A 24,080-nucleotide genomic window follows, 5' to 3' on the forward strand; every position below is an offset into this window, starting at 1 on the left:
TATTCTGTATATCCACAAACTTGATCAGATGATAATCTGCACTGATGCATTGGAAGACCTGTAACATTCACGGCAAGCCTTGGGTGTAACAAATCTGCAGGCCATTGTATCAAATATATCTCAATATTAGTAAGGTGCCAACGTTTATAGCCATTTAAGATCATCTTCATACCACTTTGCCAGTCACAGAAGTCTCTTCAAATTTCCTGAAAGAATTGACATTGTTTCTGTGTGCAAAACCACACAGGAGAAACGTGTGACAAGCAAATCCTGTGGCCTTACATAAGCATTGCACTGACTGCAGGGTAGTGCTGGTAGAAAATGAGGTAACGCTGACAGTGGCACAACTTCCCCAGCTCTGCCAGTCCAGAACTGGCCTTTGTGAAAGGAGCAAAGAGCCCAGTATGCTTCATTTCAAAACTAGGAGGGATACAGACCGCCAATGATGAACATCTCAGTAGCAAAATCAGCTGGGCACTGCCTAGTGAACAAACTAAAGCCCTGGATCTAGGAAGATGGGCTTATTCTCATCCCTTCTGAGATGAAAAAAAGAGGGGGAAATTAGTGTAACTACTCACTGCTTCTGCTCTGTACCACAGAAATGCTTATTGACCTCAAGGGAGGTCAGGTAGCGAGGTGCTTGTAACTAGAGAGTGTCAGCTGCTGAAAGTCTTCACATGGAAGAGGTAGAGTCAAAGAGGATCTGTAAATGCCACTGAAGACAAGAGCACTCCAAAGAAATTTTCTTCAGCCTTAGTTTATCAGAGAGGCATTTCCCACCTAGGATCAAAGATACACACACCTTCTTCCCTATTACCATTGTTCTGGAGAAATTTAGGCATTGCAGTATTGCCTGGATGAATGGCTAGAGAACACAAGAAAAGAATCACACTTCTCAGGGAAACAACTTATTTACATAAGATAACTTAAATTCATGTACTAAAACTGTTCCATCAGCTTTTACTGAGGACCCTGGGCCAGAGCTACAGGTCTGTAAAGGAGCACAGCTCTGTAGTGCTGTCAGTTTGTAACAGCTGAGCTGGCACAATTCTTCTTTCCAGAACAACACATAATTCTCCCTCTCTTGAAGACATTTACACCAAGTGAAAAAAAAAAAAAAAAAAAAAAAAAAAAAAAAAAGAAGCAGCCTATCCACATAGCTGCAAACGAGGAGCTGAAATGTTTTCATTATTAAATGGCACAAGCTGAAAGATTTTCTGCATTTTACTGTCTCTAGTGTGTCCCTGAGGTCACCCATCAGAGAGCGCCTGCACAGAAAAACAATCTCGGAAACATATTTCACATCTGCCAACCCTGCACGGCAGAGGACGATGTACTAAAGCACCTGTGCTTCAGCTCCTGGCTCTGCCAGGGTAAGGGATGAGGCCACGCAGGCTTGTGCGTGAAGAGAAGAGTGTGAATGGGATAGCCACTGCCCAGCCCGTGTGGCTAAGCCAGAGACAAAGCAGCCCTGCGCACATGCAGCAGCTGCCCCTGCTGGGGAGCTGGGACATGCCCCTAAGGTGCTGTGTGAGACTGTTTCCTTCCACTTTTCTATTCCAAGAAAACAGAGTGTGATCAAAGCAATTTCACTTGGTTGGAAAGGAGGTGTCTTGTCTCCATGCTATGAGAAGTCAAGGGGGTACTTGGAAGCATCTTGTGGGTCCAGGATGACTTGAAAGCACAAAGCTGGAGTGGAAAGGGCTGTGTGGGGATGACAGTGTGGGGACTAAAGCAGCACAGAATTAATGCAGAGTAAGAATTGCCCAGAGCACTCCTGTCCTGACAGCAGACAGACATTAGTAGCCCAACAATGCTCCCACAGTAACACTGGTGTGGAAGTGCCCCTAAAAAAGCCTCAGCCTTCTGTGTATGCACATTCTGCTTTGATAGGGATATGGGGAGACTATGGAAACACCAAGAATCCAGCTCCAGCCCACCACTGGCCTTATCAGTTAAGCAGCTTTACATGGTTTGTCAGCAGAGGTTCCAGAGAAGCAGGTCCCATGACATTCATTTCTCTCCTGAGTTAGCCTCGCTCCTAGGGAAAATGAGGCAAGGAGTGCTGCCCCTCTGTGGGACCCTGGTTTCCAAGCTTCACCCCCTCCTCAACCAGGTGCCTCTGCCTCCTGCCGAGGGCCAGTCTCACAGGGTGCTCCCTCAGAGCCCTTGGGGCATTCGGCTCCCCGGAATGAACCCAGGCACAGAAAAGGAGGCTGTTTGTCATGGGTACCAAAATGCCCTTCGTATCACGCAAACCCTACGATGCCTCAGATGGGATGTTATAGACAGAGCTATTTCCACGTGAGGCTTTTTCTCAAAGCCTCTCCCTTGGAGAGCTTTTACAAACTACTTGTATCACACCTTCCCATCACTCTGTCTCCCAGAGGTGAGGAGCTAGCAATTAGGAAGATGTTGGGTGAGTTTCCAACCCTGTCCTGCAATAACTTGAAAAAGTATGAAACAATGACTATATACAATAGATGCCTTTGTGTCTCAGCAGATTGTCTTTAGCATTAATTACAAAACTAAGCTGAAACTTTAAAGAAATTTAAAAATAAAAAAGTTACCTAACACCTATCTCACCTTACGTCTTTTGTAAGAATGACTACAGAAGAACTGAATGACAATTTAAAGAAGGAAAGAAAAGAGTGGACCAGGATGGGCAGCAGCAAAACTCGAGAAAGGTGGGTATGAGCAGTGCGATTGTCTGCCTTTCTGAATGTTGTTAATGCTCATGGTTTATGCAAAACAAGGAAAGACAGGATGCATTATGGCTTCTCCTTATTTAAATACTAAGAAGGAAATTCTGCTGTGGGAAAAGCACCTGCAATGCTATTGCTCCTAGCAAGTGGTGCCTACACATCCTCAGGGCTCCTTTACCCACTGCCTCAGAGACCAGGCAAGCAGCGTGGCAGAGTGCTGGGACTGCTGAGTCTGGGGTGGTGACACCGGCACCGTTATGAGATTACTTCTGACATGATGAAGGAGGAGTAAGAAGTAAAAAGTTAAAATTAGCTTGTGCAGCAGCTAAAGCAGAACCATTTTAAATGTATGAAGTTCCTGACCCCCCCATCTGCTGCACTTTACCTGGCTACGTCCGTGCTTACCTTTGCTTTAAATAGCACCAAGCACAGCACTCGGATCGCTGGCATCTGTGCAGGGATACCTCAGCCTATGTGCTTCAGGATCTGTCCCTTGGAATCACTCTCAGCTATTACAAGAAGCAAATACAAAACAGAGGCAAGGATGACAAAGTTTGCAAAAATAGCTTAATTCTACTTCATTTTATATCCTGTTTTTCGCACTCTTGTAGAGGCAGTTGAATTACGGGTAGCATGTCACTTTTTGCACAAACAATCATCCGTGATTCAGCTGCCAGCAGTGGTGAAACCTCTATATTACCTCTATAGTGACGTTCACTATACATACATCTCAGCAGTGCAAATCGGCAGCAAAACTTCCATGTATACATGGAATAAAAACCACATTGGAGCCTTGCTGTCTTTCGTGGCACATAATGGGCCCGTGCCTCTCAAGAAGCAGCAGCAAAGTGCAGTTGCCTGGCAGCTTTCACTCTGAGTGGAGTCCGATGTTCAGATGGGGGTTATGTGGAGCACTACATCTAATGACCGCCGGCAGAGGATCACCCCCTCATCTTTTATTGATTGGCTTGTAAAAATAGATGGGTCAGACCCTGAGCTCATGAATGGCTATTTAAAGAAATCCCACTAGTTTACATAAGTTAAATGTTAGGCTTGGCTTCCATCCCTGAACATACTCATCTATCGTCACTTGGGATTACCATCTCACCCTTCTGCACAGCCCATACACAGACACACAACTACAATCAGGGCTGTGGGTACAGACTTGCTAAGTGAGCAAGTGTACTTTTTCAGCCTTATTTTGGGAATGCTCAGTTGGCAAAGACAAACAGCGGTAGTGTCAGGAGATCAGCTTTGCCATAGGTGTCAGCATCACTCAACGGAGGAACACTCTTCTGCAACATCAGTGCTCAAGCAAACTGCAGCCGCTTTGAAGTGGAGCTACACTGAACAACAAATTCTCCAACCTAGCCCAAACAGGCATACAGGAAAAAAAAAAAAGTCCATCTTCATCTCTAGTCTCCTCTCTCTCCCCACACTTTTGATTTCCACAAAGGCTGTCAGCAGGAGCAACACTCCAATCATTTTTGTCTCAGTTTTCAAGCCCAAGCTTTATCTGGCTTATCAGAATTAGACAAATCATTCTGGCCCCACCAGTTTACTCCAGCATTTCCCTGACAAAAGTATCATCACAGAAAGATTGTACTAGCTTCTTTCTTTCTTTCTTTCCTTATGATATATGGATTTTGGAGAAGATGGCATGCTGTTATTGTTAGCTTGCGATGTATGAATTGATGTACAGAACAAGGCCAGAACAGAGCAAATGCAAAGGCACCTCTGCAAAATGAAGACAGCTCCTTTGCTTATCACTGATAGCATTGCTTTATCACCATAAAAGCCTGCACTGCCAGCACATGGATGTGCTCTAATTCCTGAGCAAGCCTGTCTCACATTCCCTGGCTGTTTTGATTACAAGTGACCAAAGGAAAGAAAAGGGCAAGATGGGTGAGCTGTCCGCCAGTAGCAGTCATGTAACAGGAATACAGATTCTTCTTTTTCTCTTCCCTAAAAGGAAAAAGGATTTGCTGTGCTGTTTTTTCATCTCCTTTCCCTTTTCATTGAGAGTGACAGTTATTTGATTCTGTGTGGCATGTCAACAGTTTGGATAAATTAATGTATACTTAGAAAGCTATATTTATGGTAGGAACATCTCCTTGTGAAAAGCATAGGTTAGAGACGCAGGGACTGAACTGGTACAATTTATTCAATTTTCTTTTTGTTATGTCCTTAGCAGTGATGTTTATTTAGCTATTTCATCTGTGTGCGTGCTTGTGCTTGTTTTTGCAGGCATCTGATTGCAAGCACTTGATTTTATATACTCAATCATTCAGTCTCTGCCCAAATCTGGATAGCCCCTGTTATACTGGTTAGAGGCTAGTTCGTGCTTCCATATCCACTGAGGTTAACAACAAACCAAACTCTCTGCTGATTCACAGACAACTCAAATACTGAAGCTTTAGTGTGTGGGTAGACCAAAAATTCCAAGAAATAATACAGTAATTTTCCATTAGTCACTGAATTTCCTCCAATTTCCATTGCCTGCAGGAACTGACACTTGGTCCATACGTATTTCAAAACCTTACCTAGTATCAGCTCCCGTTCTACGTATTATATTACAGCTGTTCCCAGTACCACCAGTGATATTTTCACATGCTTCTGCATGACTAGACCATGCCCAGATCTCCTTAGCCAAATAATGACCAACTGTTACAGCAGCCTACTTGCTCCATGTGCCTGTTCTGTGCTCCTTATCAGATGGGGAAGGAGGGGTATGTGTCTTTCACCCGATTAAACACCCTCCTCCTGCCAGAAGTATGGCTAAAATGCAAAAGTCTGTGTTGTCCATCTCTGTATATTTTTCTTGGACACAAACATCTCTTTCTTGTCATTTTATTCACCTAAGAAAATCACGGCTTCAAATAAAACATCCTTTGTGTTTCTTTGGAGTGAATTTCACACAAGTCTGACAGAGCAGCAGACCGGCTCCTTTTTTGTATTTCCAGCGAACAGACAAATGGCAGTGGCATCCCATCACCTACCGCCCTTCAGCCTTTGCTGGCCAGGACCACCTCAAGGAACATTACATTGCAAGGCTTATCACTTCGGTTATTTGTTTCCTTGGTGAGACTAAGACTAAATGAATGCCATGAATCCCGTGCTTTAGAGACTTCTCTGTCAGAAACATGAAAAGAACTCACTTCCCAAGAATGACACCAGACAATAATCACTGTCGGAAGCAAATTTAGGAGGGAAAAATGTTATGGACCACTGGCGGTCTCCTGAGCCATCCCTGCAAAGATTTCTTTGTAGAAGGAACAATGGCTGAAACATCAATAGAAACAGGCAAGGGTTGCAGTTGTCAGAACAAGAGGATGCAGATAAGGACCTGGGCTTTCTCCTATTAGAGCGAGAGCAGGCAGACTGCTGGAGTTTTGAATATATTTGTTGGAAAAGACAGAACTATTGATCTTTATTGAAGTGGAGAGGAAGGCTGACGGGAAACAAAAAGGGTGGCTAAAAATAAAACAGTAATTCTGTTTTCCAGTCAGGAAGAAAGAAGAGAAAATGTCTGTTCCTATCCTACTCAGCAAATCAAAGAATGAGTGATTTATAATCAGATTAACAGCCGTGGCTTCTAATCTGCCCAATTTGTCACTTGCTGTAAGTCCGCACCTGAGCTGTCAGCAGCGGAGATGGAAATGATTGATCTGTGACTTCGCTGGCATAATAAATGCTGGTGTATACAGATGAGGGTTTTTCTTATCACTGGCTACCTCAGATTGTGCCAGTTACCAACGACTATGAAGATTGCTTCTTTCTCATTCTTGGTTCCCTGCTTGCCCCGGCTGCAAGGGGGAGATTATGAGACAATGTGCAGGCTGCGCGTCTCAGTGAGATGGAGAGGTACAGCAGCACGGGCACAGCCTTACCATTTGACACTGCTTTTTGGTTTGGCTTTCAAAAGCTAAAAACTTCCCTTCTGCGCCTCTGCCACAAACTAGTACATGGCCAGTCCTAAAAAAAATAAATTAATTAATAATAATAATAATATAAAAAAAATGTTTAAGCAACAGAATATTTTCTGTCCACAAGAACAGTTCTTTGTCCATACTCCTCCGAACCTTCAACACCTCCCTTCCTTTTCACTCTTTTCCTCTCCTCTTCAGGCCTTTCCCTTTTCTGAACCTCCCCCGCTTCTGCCTAGGTCTGGAGCCTTTTTAAGAAACAGAATTAGATCGGACTCCTTTAAAAGCCTTCAGCAGAGTATATTCTCAGTCAGAAAAGCCTGCATTTCATCAATATTTACTGCAGTTCTTATTTCCACAAAAACTTCTAAATAAACAGGACACAAACTGCAATAAAAGCAGAGTCGAAAGCGGCATATTTCCTGCTGCCATTTAAAAGATGAAAGCAGAAAATGGCTCAAAATTACCCCCCAGCTCTCTTGCAAGAAGAGTTTTAACCCCCCAAAAATACAACAGCAATAACAATAGATGCCATTGTTTCAAAACTTCTATTTCTCTCATTCTTTTTTTACTCTTTTCCTTTGTGTTTTGGCAGCTGTGAATAATTCTGTACCCTGGAATTGTTCTGCAGGCTATTAATGTCTGTGACCTTTTACATCAACAACAGCTCTTCTTTTCAGTCATTTCTTGAAGCACTACCTAGTATGAATTTAACATGACTGAGGCAGCCTCCTACACACACACACTTTTCTGAGACACGCAGAAGCATGCTTCCTCCCATCCATTTAAAAAAAAAATATATCACTTTATCAGAAAAATATATGCACGCTGTGTAAATAACTGTTTCATGGTGATGGGGAAAAACCACCTACATTGTGACCTTCTGAAGTTCTCTTGGGGAAATTAAAGGACTGATTTTACAGCGGGATGATCTCATTAAGTCTAAGCCATTATGGGGGTCTCTTTTGAGTTTGCCGTTGCTGCATTTACATTCTAAAGTGCATAAAGAGCCCGTATATGATCAAACATATCAAGAGCACTCTCCTACTCCATGATCAAATGCATGCACATTATCAAGAGCGTCTCCAGTTCTTTTTACATTCAGTTAATCAAGGATGCTAATGGACTGGAGCCTGGTGAGCAGCAGTGCACTGCTCCTGCCCCAGTTTCCTGTGATGGAAACAAACAGCATCCTGTTGCAAAACAGATGGATAAACTGGGCAGCAGGCATATCATTTGTGCTGGATGAAGGGACTTCAAAAACAGAGGCCTGTAAAGAGTTCTTGACCCTCTAAGTCTATGCACAATTTCAAGGTATGCTTCTCTTCACTTCAGAACCAAAGATTGGCCAAATGAGTTTGCAGGTTATTTTTAACAGGTTAAATCAATTGCCCTAATAGGTCAAGAATGATCCCAGCTTAGGACCTGTCTATGATTTACACTTTTTAAGTGTCAAAGTTAAGATCCTAAAGGCTGCCACCTCAGTTAAAATTAGTAGTGAGATGTGGGTTAAAACAAGACATAGAGATGTACTGGACTCCAGCAATGCGCCAGACTGGGCATGAATATTTTAGTAAGATCCTTTGTAAGCTTCCTTTGTAGAAAACATAGGCTTGGGGACTCCAAAGTTTTCTTTTTGTATGTGACTTATCTCTGCTCCTTGCCAGCTGCCAGACATTAATTTCCTTGTGTCACCTGACAAAATTTTGGGAGGCCTCTACTTCTCTTAGTTCAGGCTTGACATTTTTTCTAGTCATGCTCAGCCTTTTGGACAATACAGGGCCTTCTAGATGATTTTCTCTGAAATCCATCTGTCAAGAAAGAATGAGTTTCTGACAAAACAAAACATTTGCAACATCTCTCTTTTTCTTGTGGTATATGTTGAATGCTTGTAAAAAACTTTTCAAATAAATTATTTTTAGCTGAAGTTCTTCGCATTCTCTAATGAAAATCTGACAATTTTTAAGAAAAATGGATACAAAAAGCGATCTGGCTTGGTTCATATATACATTTTTCTTCAAAAAATCCCTCATTACAATATCACCACCATGATACGCACCTTTCTCAGAAATACCCCTAGCAAACTGCCGGTCTGATTAGGACCCAGAGAAATAGGGAAAGCAGACTTGATGTCCTCCTGGGAATACAACAAATTTCTCCTTCCTATAATAATAGAACCATAAAATTATTCAGGTTGGAAAAAAACCCTAAGAAGATTATCTAGATAAAGTCTTTTAAGCTGGGAAGAAGGGAGGGAACATTGTAAATGCAGAGGAAAACTGGGGGATTCCTGAGAACTCCTGAGTTCCCACGAGTGACTGATCCACTCAGAAACCCACCTTCCAAAATGGAAGATGACAGTTCTCATGCTGTCCGTATTATACAATGATGATGCTTCGTCTAGGAATTATGACAGCACAAATTGTGGATACTATGGCCTGGAACTTCCACTTTTAAATCACACAGCTCCTTCCAATCACATACTGCAGTCTACACTTCGCTTCTGGGTCACTGATTTGAGACTAGCCCAGGAAAGGAGCTACCACTAATAGCTGCTTGGCAGTCACATTTCAGCTCCTGGGGAGCTGATACTGGAATTATTCAAATCACCACCATGAAGAGTTGCTCTTCTGTTATATTATATCTGACAGGAAAAGGCCTGAGTATGGCCTGGTGCCTCTGAAAGCTGGGACCTCAGGAATATGAATCCATCCAAATGACTTGGCATAGACTTGTCTAGCAGAGCAATGTGGGGATATAAGCACATCTGATGTCTGTCTTAGGCTTATTTCAGAGACAGAAGAACAACTCTCCATTGATATATCCATTAGAACAAACACATTGAAAAAAAAAAAAAAAAAAAAAAAAAAAAAAAAAAAAAGAACCTTTAAAAATACAGATTTGTTTTGCTGTATCCAATATGTTCTTGTCTAAAAAGCCCATCTGGTCTAAAAATATACAGCACCTGTGTGGATTTTTTTACGTATTGAAGCTTGAAGTGCTAAATATTCCTTGTTGTAAAAATAAGTCAAGGATATTCAGAGGATAAATATACACATATATAAGATGTTTGCAATTTGATGAACCTCTGCCTTTATTGAATGTGCTTTTTCTGGATTCTTCACTGAAACGGTTTTCATACAAAGATGGGCATGCTGGACAGAGGATAGATATGAAAATGATCAAATAATGACAAAGGATGTTATCTGCACACCACCTATCTCAGTGATAGCTTTCTTTACAACTAAGCTGAGCTCTTCCAGCTCTTTTTTGATGGACAAAAACATTTTCCTCCATCTTCCCTAAAGATAACTGAGTCACAGAGCAAAGAAGGAATTGAAATACTGCAGAAGAAATGTACAATATCAGACATACACCAACAAATCCCAGTTAGTGATGATGCTAAATACACATTTTATTTTTTTATCCCAACTAAGCACTGTGTCTCTCTTGCTCTTTTAAGTGCTGTACTTTCAAATGTCAGAGAACTGTGTAGCATGACATTTGTATCTAAGATCTTGTTTCTAATCTTTAGAATAAAAGAAGGGGAGAGAATGAAGGGATGCTCACTGGCATAGTGTTCTAAGGTTGCAGAAATGAACTCAGTCCACACCTACTTACTTTCCTAAAGTAGGTCATTACAGCAGGACAATCGTGAAAAATGTGCCCATCACAGAAGATTTTGTTTTGAAGATGTTGTTTATGATGCAATCTGACCATATTCATACTAACTCTCAACTCTTTTCATACAATTTAGGTTTTATGGAATGATACTGGAGACAGAATCATAAATAAGGATTTAAATATCTAAGATGTTTATTCAGCTATAGCCATGCAATTATTTGGTAGGCATGTGACAAAGCACACCACTAAGCAGACAATGAAACTGTCTGCCACCATCTGTCTCTTCTCTTGAGCCAGAAATGATTCTAATTATCTTTAAATCTAGGACCCACAAAAACATTTCAAATATGTAAATAATTTCAAGATATGGAAGAGAAGAGGTAATCCAGTGATTTCTTCAGGCTCTGCTCCCTTTTATGGTTCTGCCATCATTCAGGAAGATATTGGAGCCATCAAAGCCATCTTATGATGCAGGAAAAGTATTTCAGTTCACTTACAACCCTCCTTTATAACACAAGAGGTAGAGAAGCACCCCAAACTATGATTTCGTTAATCCTAAAACAACAAAAGCTGATGGAACAGAACTCTCTTCCTTCATTGCATTAAGCAGCTTGTCAAAATATATATTCAAATCCCTTTCTTTCCATATAGACTCTTGTATATTTGGGTTTTCAACCCACAGGGAACTCCTGAGACTGGCACTTCTGAGCCAGTTCTCCTTGCACTTTGCTGTACGATAATCTTGTAGTAGAACAGACCCATCTGAAAGTCTCAGCTCTGAAGTCAAAGTAAACTGAAATAACATTACTCACTTTGAAACCTGAAAAATAATGGTAAAACCTAAGCTCAAATATGTCTGTAGAAACAATTACTGTAAAAGACATTTGCCACTGGAAACTGTTTTCAAAACACGGGATGAAACGCTACCATGATGAATTTGATTTGTGTTTTAATGTCTCAGAGCAAAAATGAGAACCACTTTGGATTTTCATGACTATTACACAATTATAATGATTGCATTAAAAAATAGACATAAAGACTGTGAAGGCTGATGTCTCCTAGGGTATATCAAGATACCACCCATGGCTGAGAATCAGCCCAGGCTCCTGCTGCAGACTCTGCCCCTGGAGAGGTTGGAAATTTGCCACATGTTAAGATGATCATCCAGACTTCCCCTACAGTCAGCAAACACACCTGAGTGTTCCAAAGAAGGGATGAGAAGATACTTCTCATATGGACTTGCACACTCCTGCTGTTGTTCCAAAGAGGAGTCAACTAGTTACTGTTCTCTTCTTTTTCTGGTAGAAAGACTCTTAAATTAACCCACCAGGTAATTCTGCAGAGGATAAAGTAACCCAAAAGCAGATGACAGATAAAGGCAGAAAAGCAAGGGTGAATGTCATCCTCAGCATCCTGCTCAACTGCGCTATTCCATTGCTGCAGCAGGAATTAAACAAATCAACTTAATCATTCTGCTTATTATTGTTGCAATTAATCACTGCATTTCTCAGGTAGCATCACTTTGTTGCTTAGTACTTTTGTGACTCCTCCCTTGCTCATTTACTTACCTGTTAAAGATTAAACACAGCTTGGGAGGCCGCCTGTTCCTAAAGATCTGTGCTATCTAATTCTTCATCATTTCAAGTTTTGAAATACAAAGTACACGCTAAAATCCAATTAGAAAGAGAAACGAGTCATGAGAAAATCTAGTGGCAAAAAAACAGATTTGACAGCTTAAACCATTTCCAATTTACAGTTATATTGTATAATCTAACGCAGCTCACCTTGCCAAATTGCACCATTAGCATTTAAACTTCAAACGAACACCATACGTATTGAAAGGATATTGATTGCTAGCCACTACTGGAAGGACAAATAAAGCTAGGGAAGGGGTGACAGATCTGGATGAGGTGTGCTTGCTATCATTATGCCAGACTAAGGGAATAAGAAGGTCAACTCTGTACAGTTGGAGCTGTTCCCTCTCTGGTAATATACATACAAAACAAAACAATCCCAGATTCCTCTGTAAAGACCTCTACAAATCCTTCACTGATAAGCAAATAAATTGCATTGTTCTGTGTCTCTGAATGGGGCATTCCAGACTCAACAGGACAAGCTGGAGAAGTCTTTTTGGGTGCAAGCCTCAGATCAAAAAAGGAAACATGTTGATTTGCTATGCCAGGAAGTCACAAGACTTCATTTCAACAGATACTTGAGAAGAGGTGGGTGATACAGGAGAGAGTTTAAGTGAAGATTTTAAAGGAACATGGAAAAATTATAAAGATTATATTAAAAAAGATAAAAACCTGTGAAGTGAGCGTTGAAGATGTGTTTAGTCCATGAAAAATTTAATACTCAGTCATCTGGGCAAAAATGGCAAAGAGGAAGAAGAAAAGAACTGAATAAACACAGAGAAAAGGACTGAAAGATAAATGGGATAAGGACAGAGAGGAAATGAATCCTACAAAAGAATTCCAGAGCAGCAACCAAGGATTGCACTTCTGGGGTTGGACTGGCAAAACCCATGGATCCAGCATAGTCCAAGGGCTTGTGCTGGAGCTGTAACTACAATCAGCCCTTCTTAACATTTATGCGGCTACAGTTGTGGCTAAACATAGATCCTTACAATTTATGCAGATGCAACATGCATGAAGCAAAAGGACAGTTCTGGGAGCCTTTAAGCTTTCAGGACAGCTGTCAGAGCAACTTTGCACAAGGGCTGGTACCAATGCTGAATAACCCTGACCAAGTCGAGATACAAGTTCTTTACTTAGATTCATAGCAGAAAAATAAGGGTATGTATTTTAATGTTTTAAGTTCTGTCAGTGTTCTTACAGATCCTGTTCACCCACTTTCAAAAGGCTGTCTTGCTGGCAGAAACTTGTAAATATGCACACATCAAGTTCAAAATTTATCTCTCATCTTTAAAGCATACTGGAGCATAATGAGAAATGCAAGAAAGATCCTTTAATTTTTGCTTTCAAGATGTTATATTTCAGAATCAAAGTTAACAGAGGTAGATTATATAATGATGACCTTCCAAAAAGGAAAGAACAGAAAGTTATCAAGAAATCCAATAGGAAGAAAACATTAAAAAAAAAAAAAAAAAAAAAAAAGGCAAATAGAGGTACTTTTTTGTTCCCTTTGCATAGTAGTATTGTACAAATATCCTGGAGGACAGTAAACAAGCTTCTGGGAACACATTAAACCTTGATTTTCTAAACAACCCAGCTAATTGCTTAAAGGCAATGTCCCTAGCAGCCAGTTGAGACTGAACATCTGGAAAATGAATGCTTGTTTCATAGGTGGATCCTGAGGCCACAGGTGCAGGATGTTGGAGACACGGCAAATGACATTTTCATGCTCTGCCTCTGTAGCACTCATTCCAGCCCTTTGGGATATTGCATTTTTAGCAGACTGCAGAGAATTTGACTGAATGCCTTTGGTTTGTGAATGAGGACTTCTATGTTAATGTTGAATCACTAGAAAGGATGCAGAACTGGTCATGTACATTTTCTGGAACAAACCAAAGACACTTCAGTCAGAACGACATGGACACTTTTTGACCAGAACTTACATGTAACCTGGCATTTAGGATACATGCAATAACATCACATGATGTTTTTTGCTCTTTCTGAGACTCATTCAAACAGTAAACTCATTTTTACCAACATCTCAGTCACAATGCGATCTGGCATGACTGAGAGCCAGCACAGAAAAGCCTCATTTCCACTGCGCAACTAGGCTGCCTTTGAAGAGTTGTGTGTAGGCTCAGAATTTGAGCTAAATGTGTCAAAATATCTGATGCATTGGTCAAGTGTGTTTACATGGACATTTATGGCCATATGAGTGCATGCATCATTAGAAAAGTTGAGGAAATCGCACGTTTCTGTGCTATAAAAATAGGAAAGGTGTACAAGGAAAGTTCCTGTTCAAACCATGATTGCTAGACAAACAATCAAAACCCAACTGACATTAGGTTCCTAACAGTAACTGCAGGCAAAACTGCTAAATAACTCAATAATTTTTCCAGCTTTTGCTACTATACTCATCTCTGTGCCAAGACCCTCAAAGCTGAAGATGACCTTGCCATAAGAGCTATGCAGAGTACCTGACTCATCCATCATGTACCTTGGGTATTTGGGTCCATATCTCATCTGTCCTGGTCACTCTGCTTCACTTCTTCCTCAGCATGACAAATGAGGAAGCTGAAATGTATGATGAAACATGCATGGCAGAAAACAAGCAGGATTTTGGAGATGGGTTATTTTTGTGTTTCTCCTATGCTTTCTTTTAATAAAAATAAATAATAAATAAAAGTATAACAGTATGGAGATGAGTGTGAAGACTTCTATGTCGTTTTTAAAATGCTGTTTCTAATATGAGTTTCCACCACTTTTCCCCTTACCCCCCCACTCCTGTATTTTGGCTCTATCACAAAACACTTGCAGAGAACTTCAGACAATTGCAAACCACCAGTTAGTAAAATGGTGGTTGCCTGGCGAGCCTGCAGCCTTGCCCAGCAGTTAGATGAACAGCAGTTTGAAGATTCTCACAGCCACATGAAAACCAGCGTATGTCCCTATCTTCACTTGTCTATTCACAAATTAAAATCATTTCCATATCTTTGCATCTCTAAAGCCTGTCATTTACATAACAAACACCAGTTAAAAACTCACAAATGTATGTCACCCACCAAGTTCCACGTCCAAGAACATGGAACATTTTCTGTCTTGGAAACAGAATCTGATATGTTCAAATAGGTTTTGTAATTAACCTTTTAAAAGATGAGATTGGAACAACTCTTTTATTCAAGGCAGGCTGCATATGTCATTACTGTATTTCACCGTGTGTGAATCCCTGGAAACGTGACTTTACATATGCCTGCATGCAAGAGGATTCTGTGTAAATGTGCATACTTAGGACTCTTATGGCTATTTTCACCTCTCTCTGTGGATTATTTCTGAATATAGCAGAATCTGAGAACAGCTAAATGACATACAGTCGGTACAGAGTCATATTTATGTGCAGGGATGTGAGAGAAATGCACAGAAAAGCCTATGTGGATCATTATTTATACACCTTTGTTACCAGGAAATCAGTATAGCTTATTTTCCACACAGTTGACAGCGCTTCCAACACTGGAGAGAGCGCCTATAGCTCTGACCCTCTGCAGCAGTAGCTTTTTTCACTGGTCACAAGTATTCTGCAGCTGCGTAGTATAAGCCATCCAAACAGATGTTCTTAATGTCTGTCTGGTTTTCTGTTTCTCTTCTGTCCCATCTAGCCTTCAAAATAGTTGCAGAAATCAGGGGTATTTATGAGAGGTACATTTTCTCCTGCATGTTTGCATCACTTGTAGTATGCAACAGTCAAGCACTCGATGGCCTGCTCGAATGTGGTGTAAGCAAGGGAAGAGAAGTGGAGGCTGCAAGTCATTTGGTCTTATACAAGCACCTGAATTCCTTCACTGCACAAGGAGAAAACTAGAATTTTGTAGAAGCTAGAGTCTCAAAAATATGACCTGGAGCTTCAATAGGATAGATCTCTTACCTTCCAGAAAGAATCCCAGCTTGCTTTTACCTGACAGCTTTTGTGTTTCTGACAGGAATAGGTAAGCATGCCATACGTATTAAGGAGCTTTCAATATGTGCTCATCTTCAAGTAAATATCTAACTACTGGGAAAGCCAGGGTGAAATTGTTAATAAAGCTACCTAGTACTTACAGCTTTTATGGTATGATAAAGGGAATCCCAAGGAACAATGGAGTAAATGAAATGGAAAAATGATAATATCAAATAGTAAAAATAGCTGACAGTACCAGCTCACATATTCAAGGCATTCTGGAGGTTAGAAGAGGTCTGTGTTCCTTTAACAGCATCATGACAAGCAAGAGGAGCACAGCACACAGCTGAGTTTCTACTCAGCACTGTTTCAACCTCATGGTGGGTCACTTAATTGTGGCCAAACTGTCTAAGCACATCCCAGATACAACAATGGGTATGAAAACATTCCTGCTTAGTTTCTGGCTTTCTCTCTCTCTCTCTTTTCTTTTTTTTTCAACAAGTATTATAACATCTCCTTTCAGCATGAAATGTATGAACAATACAAGAGCTAAAGGTGGAAGAAAAATAAATACTTTTAGGTTCTTTAACTGGAGAGGTACACTTGCTTGAACCCTTTGACAGGTGAAGAGTCCCAGGGCATTTGGGACTCTTTTCATTTTAAGAAGTTGCAGGGAAGGTAAAACCTTTCAACACAATTTGCATGTACTTTATAATCTCATTCTACAGAGCAGTCCACCAAAGAATAAAGAACATATCAACATTTCAGCTTGCTTTGATTCAAGTTTCAAGTCATCAGGTCAGTTACTAAGGCAAGTCTCAGCAAAAGGTAGCATGCTTCAAATAATCTCATCATGTGTGGTCATTATCAACTATGCAATTGTATCTTTCACAAGAAAGTTGCACAGTCTTTTCTCCTAGCATGTCTCTCCTTGCAATGAATTTCACTATTGCTGCTTGTGGCCTTGTTTTAAAGTTTGTAAGTCATTAGCTAAAGGAATTTTATACACACTGAGCGAGTTTTAGATACTTGCAACAACAGTGTTCACGTTGTGAAAAATTCCTCCCTCCATTCCCAGTACTGAAGCTGAACAAATTTACATCTTTCAAATGAGTCTGCTGGACTTAATATTGCATTTTAGAACCAATTTTCCCAGCAGAGAGTTTGACCTTTAATCTTTGGTGTTGAATTACTACAAATTCAATCCAAATATAAGCTCCTGCGTAGTGTCTTGAGTTTACCTTTGTTTGGCAGACCTCTTTCTACATTCACTTTATGCAAGTTCTTATTAGATTAATGGCATTTTCTGGGTTTTAGAAAAAAAATCCCTGAAAAGTTTACCTGCCCTTGTAACTTCTGAATGAGATAAAGAGCAACCTGCTTATCAACTTTGTATCATCTGTTCTCCAGCACAACATAATCTCATGCTGCTACAGGAAAGCATTGCATTGTTTCCATTGTTTCCTGCTCCTTTCTCAGACCCAAACAGAAGATGCGTATCTCTCAAGCACCCAACAAAGGTGTGTAGGCAATAAGGAGTACTTTATATTGTGAGACTAGCTCCTTTCAATACACTAAGATTTACATGCAGGTTTTTGATGTGTCAGACAAGAGGTTTGGCTTTATGATCTGTTCAACTGCTCTCTCAGGGATGGGTGGATATGCTCTCCTGAGTACATCCAGAGATGCCTGAGCTACACAGCACTGCATTCTCCCCTTTCCACCAAACCTCGTTGCTGCCTCCTGACCAGTGACATAACCACAGGTCAGCTTTTTCCCCAGCCCAGCGTCAGTCTGTATAGGCCATCAGAACTGTCTACCTATTTATCTGTCTACTGGTACATGCTTTTTACCCTAACCCTCTTAAAATGAACAGCATCATTTTGGGCAGCAGCAGCAGGCAGTGGGCCAGTAGCTCTGGGGGTGAGGTATCCGTTGCCATCTCAGACTAGGGAGACCTAGCTCAGCTGCCACTTGCACGACACCTCACTGCAGCCTGATTTACCCCTCTTCCCGTTCTGATAGGATGTCACTACTTGGAGAAGAAAAAACAATACTTGTTTCAAAGGAACTGGTTGCATTGTATACTTGTCAAAAACCTTTGCGATCAGTCTGATCAATGAGGTTGGGCTGATTTGGACCTGCTTATGCTCTAATCCAGTCTACTTAACACTTCTGAATTCCCTCATTTGCAAAAAATAGAGGTTCTTTGGACCCAAGGTAAAATGACCCATAATGGTATGGCAGTGTTGTATCTCCCAAGACTAAATTCAAAGAAAGATGCAGCTGGGTTTTTTTAATTTATACAGTCATGGGATTTTATTTTATTTTTATTTTTTTTAATTCTGTGGTACAAATCATACACATTCTTCCCTAAGACACCACAGGTCTTTTGCTGGGCTTGCATGCAGCAACATAGGGCACCATCAGCCTCAGAAATGCACTCGGGGATTGCAAAGCCTGCAGAGAGCAGCAGGGCGATGCACTGTTTAGACAGCCAGGGTGCCCTAGGCCATGTTTAATTTCCCTGTTGTAGATGAAAGGCCTTCCCCTGGAGCCTTTCTCTGCCAAGTGCTGAGTGCTGTCCCAGTGCAGCCTGCAAATTTCAGGGCTTGGCAGGGGGAGGGCAGTGGGGGGTGGCAATGGGGGAAGGCAGCACAGCTCGGCAGAATGGCATCCCAGCCACCTGGACACCTTCTGATAAGGTATCTAAATCACAGCAATTTCTGAGACCAGCAGAGCCCAGATGAATGGCAGGTGTGAGATTTATAGGAATGCCTTGCTATGCTGCAGCAACAAGCCCTTTGGAGAAGGAAGCTGTGAAGGGGGAAAGGAGGGGAGCAAAGAGGGAAAGCATAAAAGCCATAATGAAGAGCTGTCCTGTCCCCAGTCATAGGAACAATAAGGAACTGGAAGACAAAGAAGAGAGTTCTTTCACCTTGATTTGTTCTTCAATTTAATCTCATTTTACTTTTCTCTGGAAACCTTTCTCCCCACTTTCCTGAAACTTCAGCTCGGGAGGTGGTCTTGCCACTGGCAGATTTCCAGGCAAATCAAGTCAAGCCACAGCTTAGCTCAGCCCTGGCAGTGTCTGCAGCACCAGTATTCTAAAGTCAAAGTAACCAGGCAATTCTGGACTGCATTTTTCTTTTTGCAGCAACCCCCTTCCTTTCCCTTCTCTAAAGAATTCCCCAAGAGAAAGGGGAGAACATCTTTCCACTGCTTCACATGACTTCCTACACAAAAGAAAAAGAGGCACAAAAGAGCAGTGAATTTAATTTGTGCCGGTTTGGTAGCCTCAACAAGGCTGACAATCCCTAGTTGTAGCAATAATACTTTAGAGTTTTCAGAGTGGAATAGCCTAAATGCCTACTTTTCTCAACAGCTTGATATAATTTTTCTTTGGAAACATTCCCAAAAAAATCTAGCCAACACAAATCTAAATGTACCATGTTCACTAGCTGACCAATGGTAGTCTGACATGTGACAAGGGAACCCAATAGCCTGGCAGAGTGCCACTAAAATAAAATATATATATATATATATATATATATCCTCACAGTCAATCACCTGTTTCTGATTTCAAGACTGGAGCTGTGTTTTGTGTGTTTTGTATAAAATCTTTCCAGATATGCTGCAAAGCAATGTGTATTAATGGCTTTTTTACTGGCAATTACAGGTGAAAAAGTGTGAAAAGGGAAGAAAAATGGGTTACAGTGAAGAACACATCCCTTTGTGTCTTGACGCTCTTCTCAAGGATCTGCTGGTGCTCAGGACTTCTCAGACCTTGTAATTCAATAACGTCTCAGAGGAACTATCATGGTCAGGATACGTGGTGAAGCATGACCCATCAGTCCTAAGTTAAAGAAAAAAACAAACTTGAGTTGGAGTTTTTAGCTCAAGCCTAAAAGGAGTTAAAACAGCAAATAACAGAGAAATGAACTCGTGAGAAAGGGAGAGGGAACTGTGTAGCTTTTTGTGGCCATCAGCTATTGCACCATTTGCATTTGCCCAGTGTCCAGGGCAATGGGCTACATTTCACTTCAAGCTGCAGATACAATTCATTAATCCTGTCAAAGAATAGACATAGCTCTGTTTCCTCTTTGATGAGAAAGGTTTGATCATGTAAGTGATGCTGATACAAAACTCTCTCCAGAAACAGTGAGATTCCCTCTGCCAGATCATGCTGTTACTCCTTGCTAAAAAAAAAAAAAAAAAAAAAAAAGTGAGTAGATGTGGACTATGAAGTTGTTTTTACTCTTACTTTCCAGGGCCTCTACTTGCAGAGGAAATCTGGACTCTCTTCTCCTTTCCTCTATGTAACATTAAGTTTCCACCATTTCAGTATCACAGTTCATACCTTATATAAGAAAAAGGAGTGGAGATAGACCAAAATAACCTTTCCCTCCAATATTATGCAAGGTTATTCAACAAGATCAGAGGAGCAGCAAGAAACATCTTGAAAATATTTATGTCATTAAATGAACCCCCAGGCTTCATTATGCAGTCTACCTCTGAGTCAGTGCCAATTCCCTTTGATAACTTTCTATCCATCTATCTGAAAAAATATACACATTATCCTTCAAAAAATTATATGAAGTACAATAATTTTGTCCAGTACACATGCAGAACAAAAGCCTCTTTGGAACAACACCACTGTTTTCCAAGCCTAAAACACAGCTTAAGGATCTTTATCATTCTATCTTGTAGTGTTTGCAGCTGTGAGAAGTATAACCTAGATAATAAGGATGTGATAATGCTACAGAAACCTGCTGGTAGAAGAGCAACTCCTCTGACAGATAATTTATTCCATGTAGCTCAATCATTATTCCTCATTTCTCTGCTGCAAGATTAACCATTGTATCGCAGTTTGCTAATTCAAATAAACTATTTAATAAAAGTCATAAATTTCACTTTGCACAACAACAACAACAACAAAAGCCAAACAGATTCTGGGATGCAATTTACTTCCAAATATAGTTCGCATTTTCATCTTTAACTTCTGTAATTCAGTTCTCATAAGCAGTATTTCTACATTCTCCTCCATCCATGCGCAGATGAGTAACCACAGCTGATGTGTGTAAATTCTGCGAGTAACGTTACTCCATAAGGGGATGCTCAGACTTTGTTAGTGCCTCTACATGGCATAAGGAAGGGTTCTCCCCTCCTCTGTTACTAGATAGAACGGCATGTAGGAAAGTTCAGAGAGACACTTTCATCATCAAGAAACACATCTTGTGGAGCTCTCTACTATACAGTAGGGATTTCTTCTAGCCAAACTGCAGCAAATCAATTCACAGACTGGTTTAATATATTATGGCAATTAAATCCGGGTGGAAAATACATTTTTCATCTTTTTTCATCTTGCATAAACAGTGGAGTTTCGAAAAGATGTCCAATCCTGAAATAGGCTGAAACATCAGCATCTCAAAAAGAGTTTGAACTAAATACACAAAGATAAGAAATCAGGTCTCCGAGTCAAAGTATTATGAACTCCTTATGTTTGTTTGTTGTTTGTTTTTGTTTGTTTGTTTGTTTTCTTTCCTATTTTTGACAACCTTTGTCTTTGCTTTTTTAACTATGATTGGCTGGCTTCTCAAAATGAAGAGAAATTACATATCTGAAAAAAAAAAGTTTTATTTAGAAAATATAAAAAGTATGATATCTATAAAATGTTATTTAAAAAATGGAAAAACAACAAACTGTCCATAATATAAGGTCTCTTCAAAAAGTTACAAGTTCAAAAAACAAAAACAAAGAGAAACAAAACAGCCAGAAGTAAAATTTAGTATTTCCCAATTAAAAGTTCTCCTAAGAAGTTCCAGGCCAGCACTACATCTAAGAAAGATTTTTGTCCTTCCATCAGTTTCTCATTGACAAGGGCTGTCACACTCTTACTGACCCACCTTGGAAATACAGCATGAGCTAACCCATGGTACTAGATGTGCTACACTCTGATCTAATCTCTAGTGTATTTCTGCACAAAGCAGCTATCCAGAAGAAAGATGCCTCCCCAGGATCCTTCCTCAAGCAACGTGATTTCCCCATTAGTGGGGAGGTTTGCAGGGGCTGTAAGTCACTCCAGCTCTTATCCCCTGCCTCCCAACTCCTTGAGGACTGTTCTCAGTCCTAACAGGTACACCCCTGTCCTGCTACTGACTCTAGCAGCAACTTTTTGGAAAAAGATCAAGACAACTCAGGCTTCCATAGTGAGAAATTATGTGAGTGCTGAGGAGCTCAAACATCTACCCACCAGAGTCATAACACCCCAAATTCATTAGAGAGAAATGACACAGGAACCTGGGCTCCTTTGCATGACCAGAAAGGACAAATTAAGCCTGGATCAATGAGGAACAATTTGTGTGTCTCTGTTTATGGACAGAAAGCTCTGAGCATGCTTCTTTCTGCTTCTTTTGAATTAATAAAAGCCATATAATAATTGTCCTTGGGAGAAAGGTAAATGAGGGGAAATAATAGATGTACAGAATCATACTGGCACTGCAATGAAATATATCTACAGGAATCAAGGCTGTTAGTCTGCCTTTATAGCATCCTTATGTCTGTCCTTCATGATATTTTGCTGGTAAATGCCACTCCTTTGTCATTATGACAGTGCATCCCAGCTGGTGATTGATTTGGTGCTGGAAGCTACTTACACAACAAATACTCCTCCTTGAGAAAGAGCCTTTACAGCATGTTTTCTAATTAGTACCTGGTAAGAATCTCTTTCCAGATACAAAATGCAGTTCCTGTAGGGACTAAGAATATTCAGAAAGTTTCCGTTTCTCTTTCTAGCACCTATATAAAAATAAGAACAAGGAACAGGGATCTGCAAGTCACACCTGCTCTATGCAGGTGGTACACCATCACCTTCACAGCAATCACAGACAAAAGGACTGGTGTCATTTAATGAGTAACAGTATAGCTTCTTGCAGCTCCAGATCACTTAGAGGCATCTCAAGAAAACAGTCTGAGACTGATCTTTGACTACAAAGTGCAATAGAAGCGTTAAAGTATTCCCAACCTGCTGGAGAATAGTTGTGGAATTGGGGATACAGAATTTACTGCTCGAAGCAGAAATACGTACACTGTGTGACAGACCTTCAGGTGAGGCATAGCAGTCCACACTGAATTCCACGAGTCCTCATGGCCTAAAATGCTCTGCTGCTAAGAGATCTGCAAGTCACTCCTGCTCTATGTGTGTTTCAGAAAGAACCACAGATCTGTCAGGTTTTGAGACCAAACACTGAACAGAATATAGCATCCTCCACACAACTCTGCCAATTTGTGCAAGCTTGTGCCAAACGCTCTCCCACCTTCTGAGGACATCCGAATTCATGTGCAGGAAGGTTAATCCTGTTGACAACAAAGGCCAGGACTGGAAGATGACTGGAAATTTAACTTCCCAGATCATGATCCCTTTAAGGATCACAAAACCCAGGACAGAAAATCATGTTTAGAAATTTGTTCACTGGTGGCCTGAATCAGAAATACTTCTGCAAATCAAGAGAGCCCCAAAGCCTGAAGTCTGCAAGGTGAGTTCCTACTCATGCCACTTGCTGACATTATTTATGTAAATTACATACAAGATGAATACATTGAAGTACCTTTGTCACATTGATGGAAAGACTGATGCCATCAGAAGAGCTGGAAATTTCAAATACGTGTGTTCTGTGATTCTGCAGGCAGCAGGCATTTTTCTAACCCCAAAGACCATTCTCAGCAGGCCTCGTTACACAGCTTCAGGCTAATTTCCGATGGTGGTGTCTTGACATTATGCTTCATTCACTGCCTATCCTAAAATAGGCTTCTGCTGGAGGTCATAAAAAGCCATGCAGTCCAGATTACAAGATCTTGGTGGGGTCCTGCAAGAGGCACAAGAGCATCTGCTCTTTCAACCAGGGCCACAGGCACTGGCAGCTAAGCAAGCAAAAACAGAAAGAAAAAGAAAACAGAAGAGCAAAGCTAGAGGGCAAGGTACAAAAAAAAAAAAAAAAAAAAAAAAAAAAAAATCAAGCTGAAGCTTCAAAGACACAGTCAGAAAAGAGAAAGAATGAATTTATTTCAGGAATCTATTCTCCCATCATATTGCATGAAGCACCATAAGTCTCTTGGGATCCCGGAATACTAGAAGTTAGACGCCCTTAATTTTCACTTACAAGTATTAGTAGGTCCTGAGAACATACTTTTCATTGGTTTCTCTCAAACAGTCTCAGGGGCAAAGACCCTGCCACTCTTTCACAGAAATTCATTATATGTG

General features: G+C 40.7%; 1 long non-coding RNA gene across 1 annotated transcript in view; it reads right to left on the reverse strand.

Annotated features, from left to right (window-relative positions):
- Positions 1-24,080, reverse strand: part of LOC311440048 — a 38,225-nt gene that overhangs the window by 3,202 nt on the left and 10,943 nt on the right. Inside the window, exon 4 of the long non-coding RNA XR_014695178.1 lies at positions 3,111-3,214. This is a non-coding gene — a long non-coding RNA (uncharacterized lncRNA). The remainder of the gene's footprint in view (positions 1-3,110; positions 3,215-24,080) is intronic.

Source organism: Aythya ferina, assembly GCF_964211825.1.
Source record: "Aythya ferina genome assembly, chromosome: 7".
Taxonomy (NCBI): Eukaryota; Metazoa; Chordata; class Aves; order Anseriformes; family Anatidae; genus Aythya; species Aythya ferina.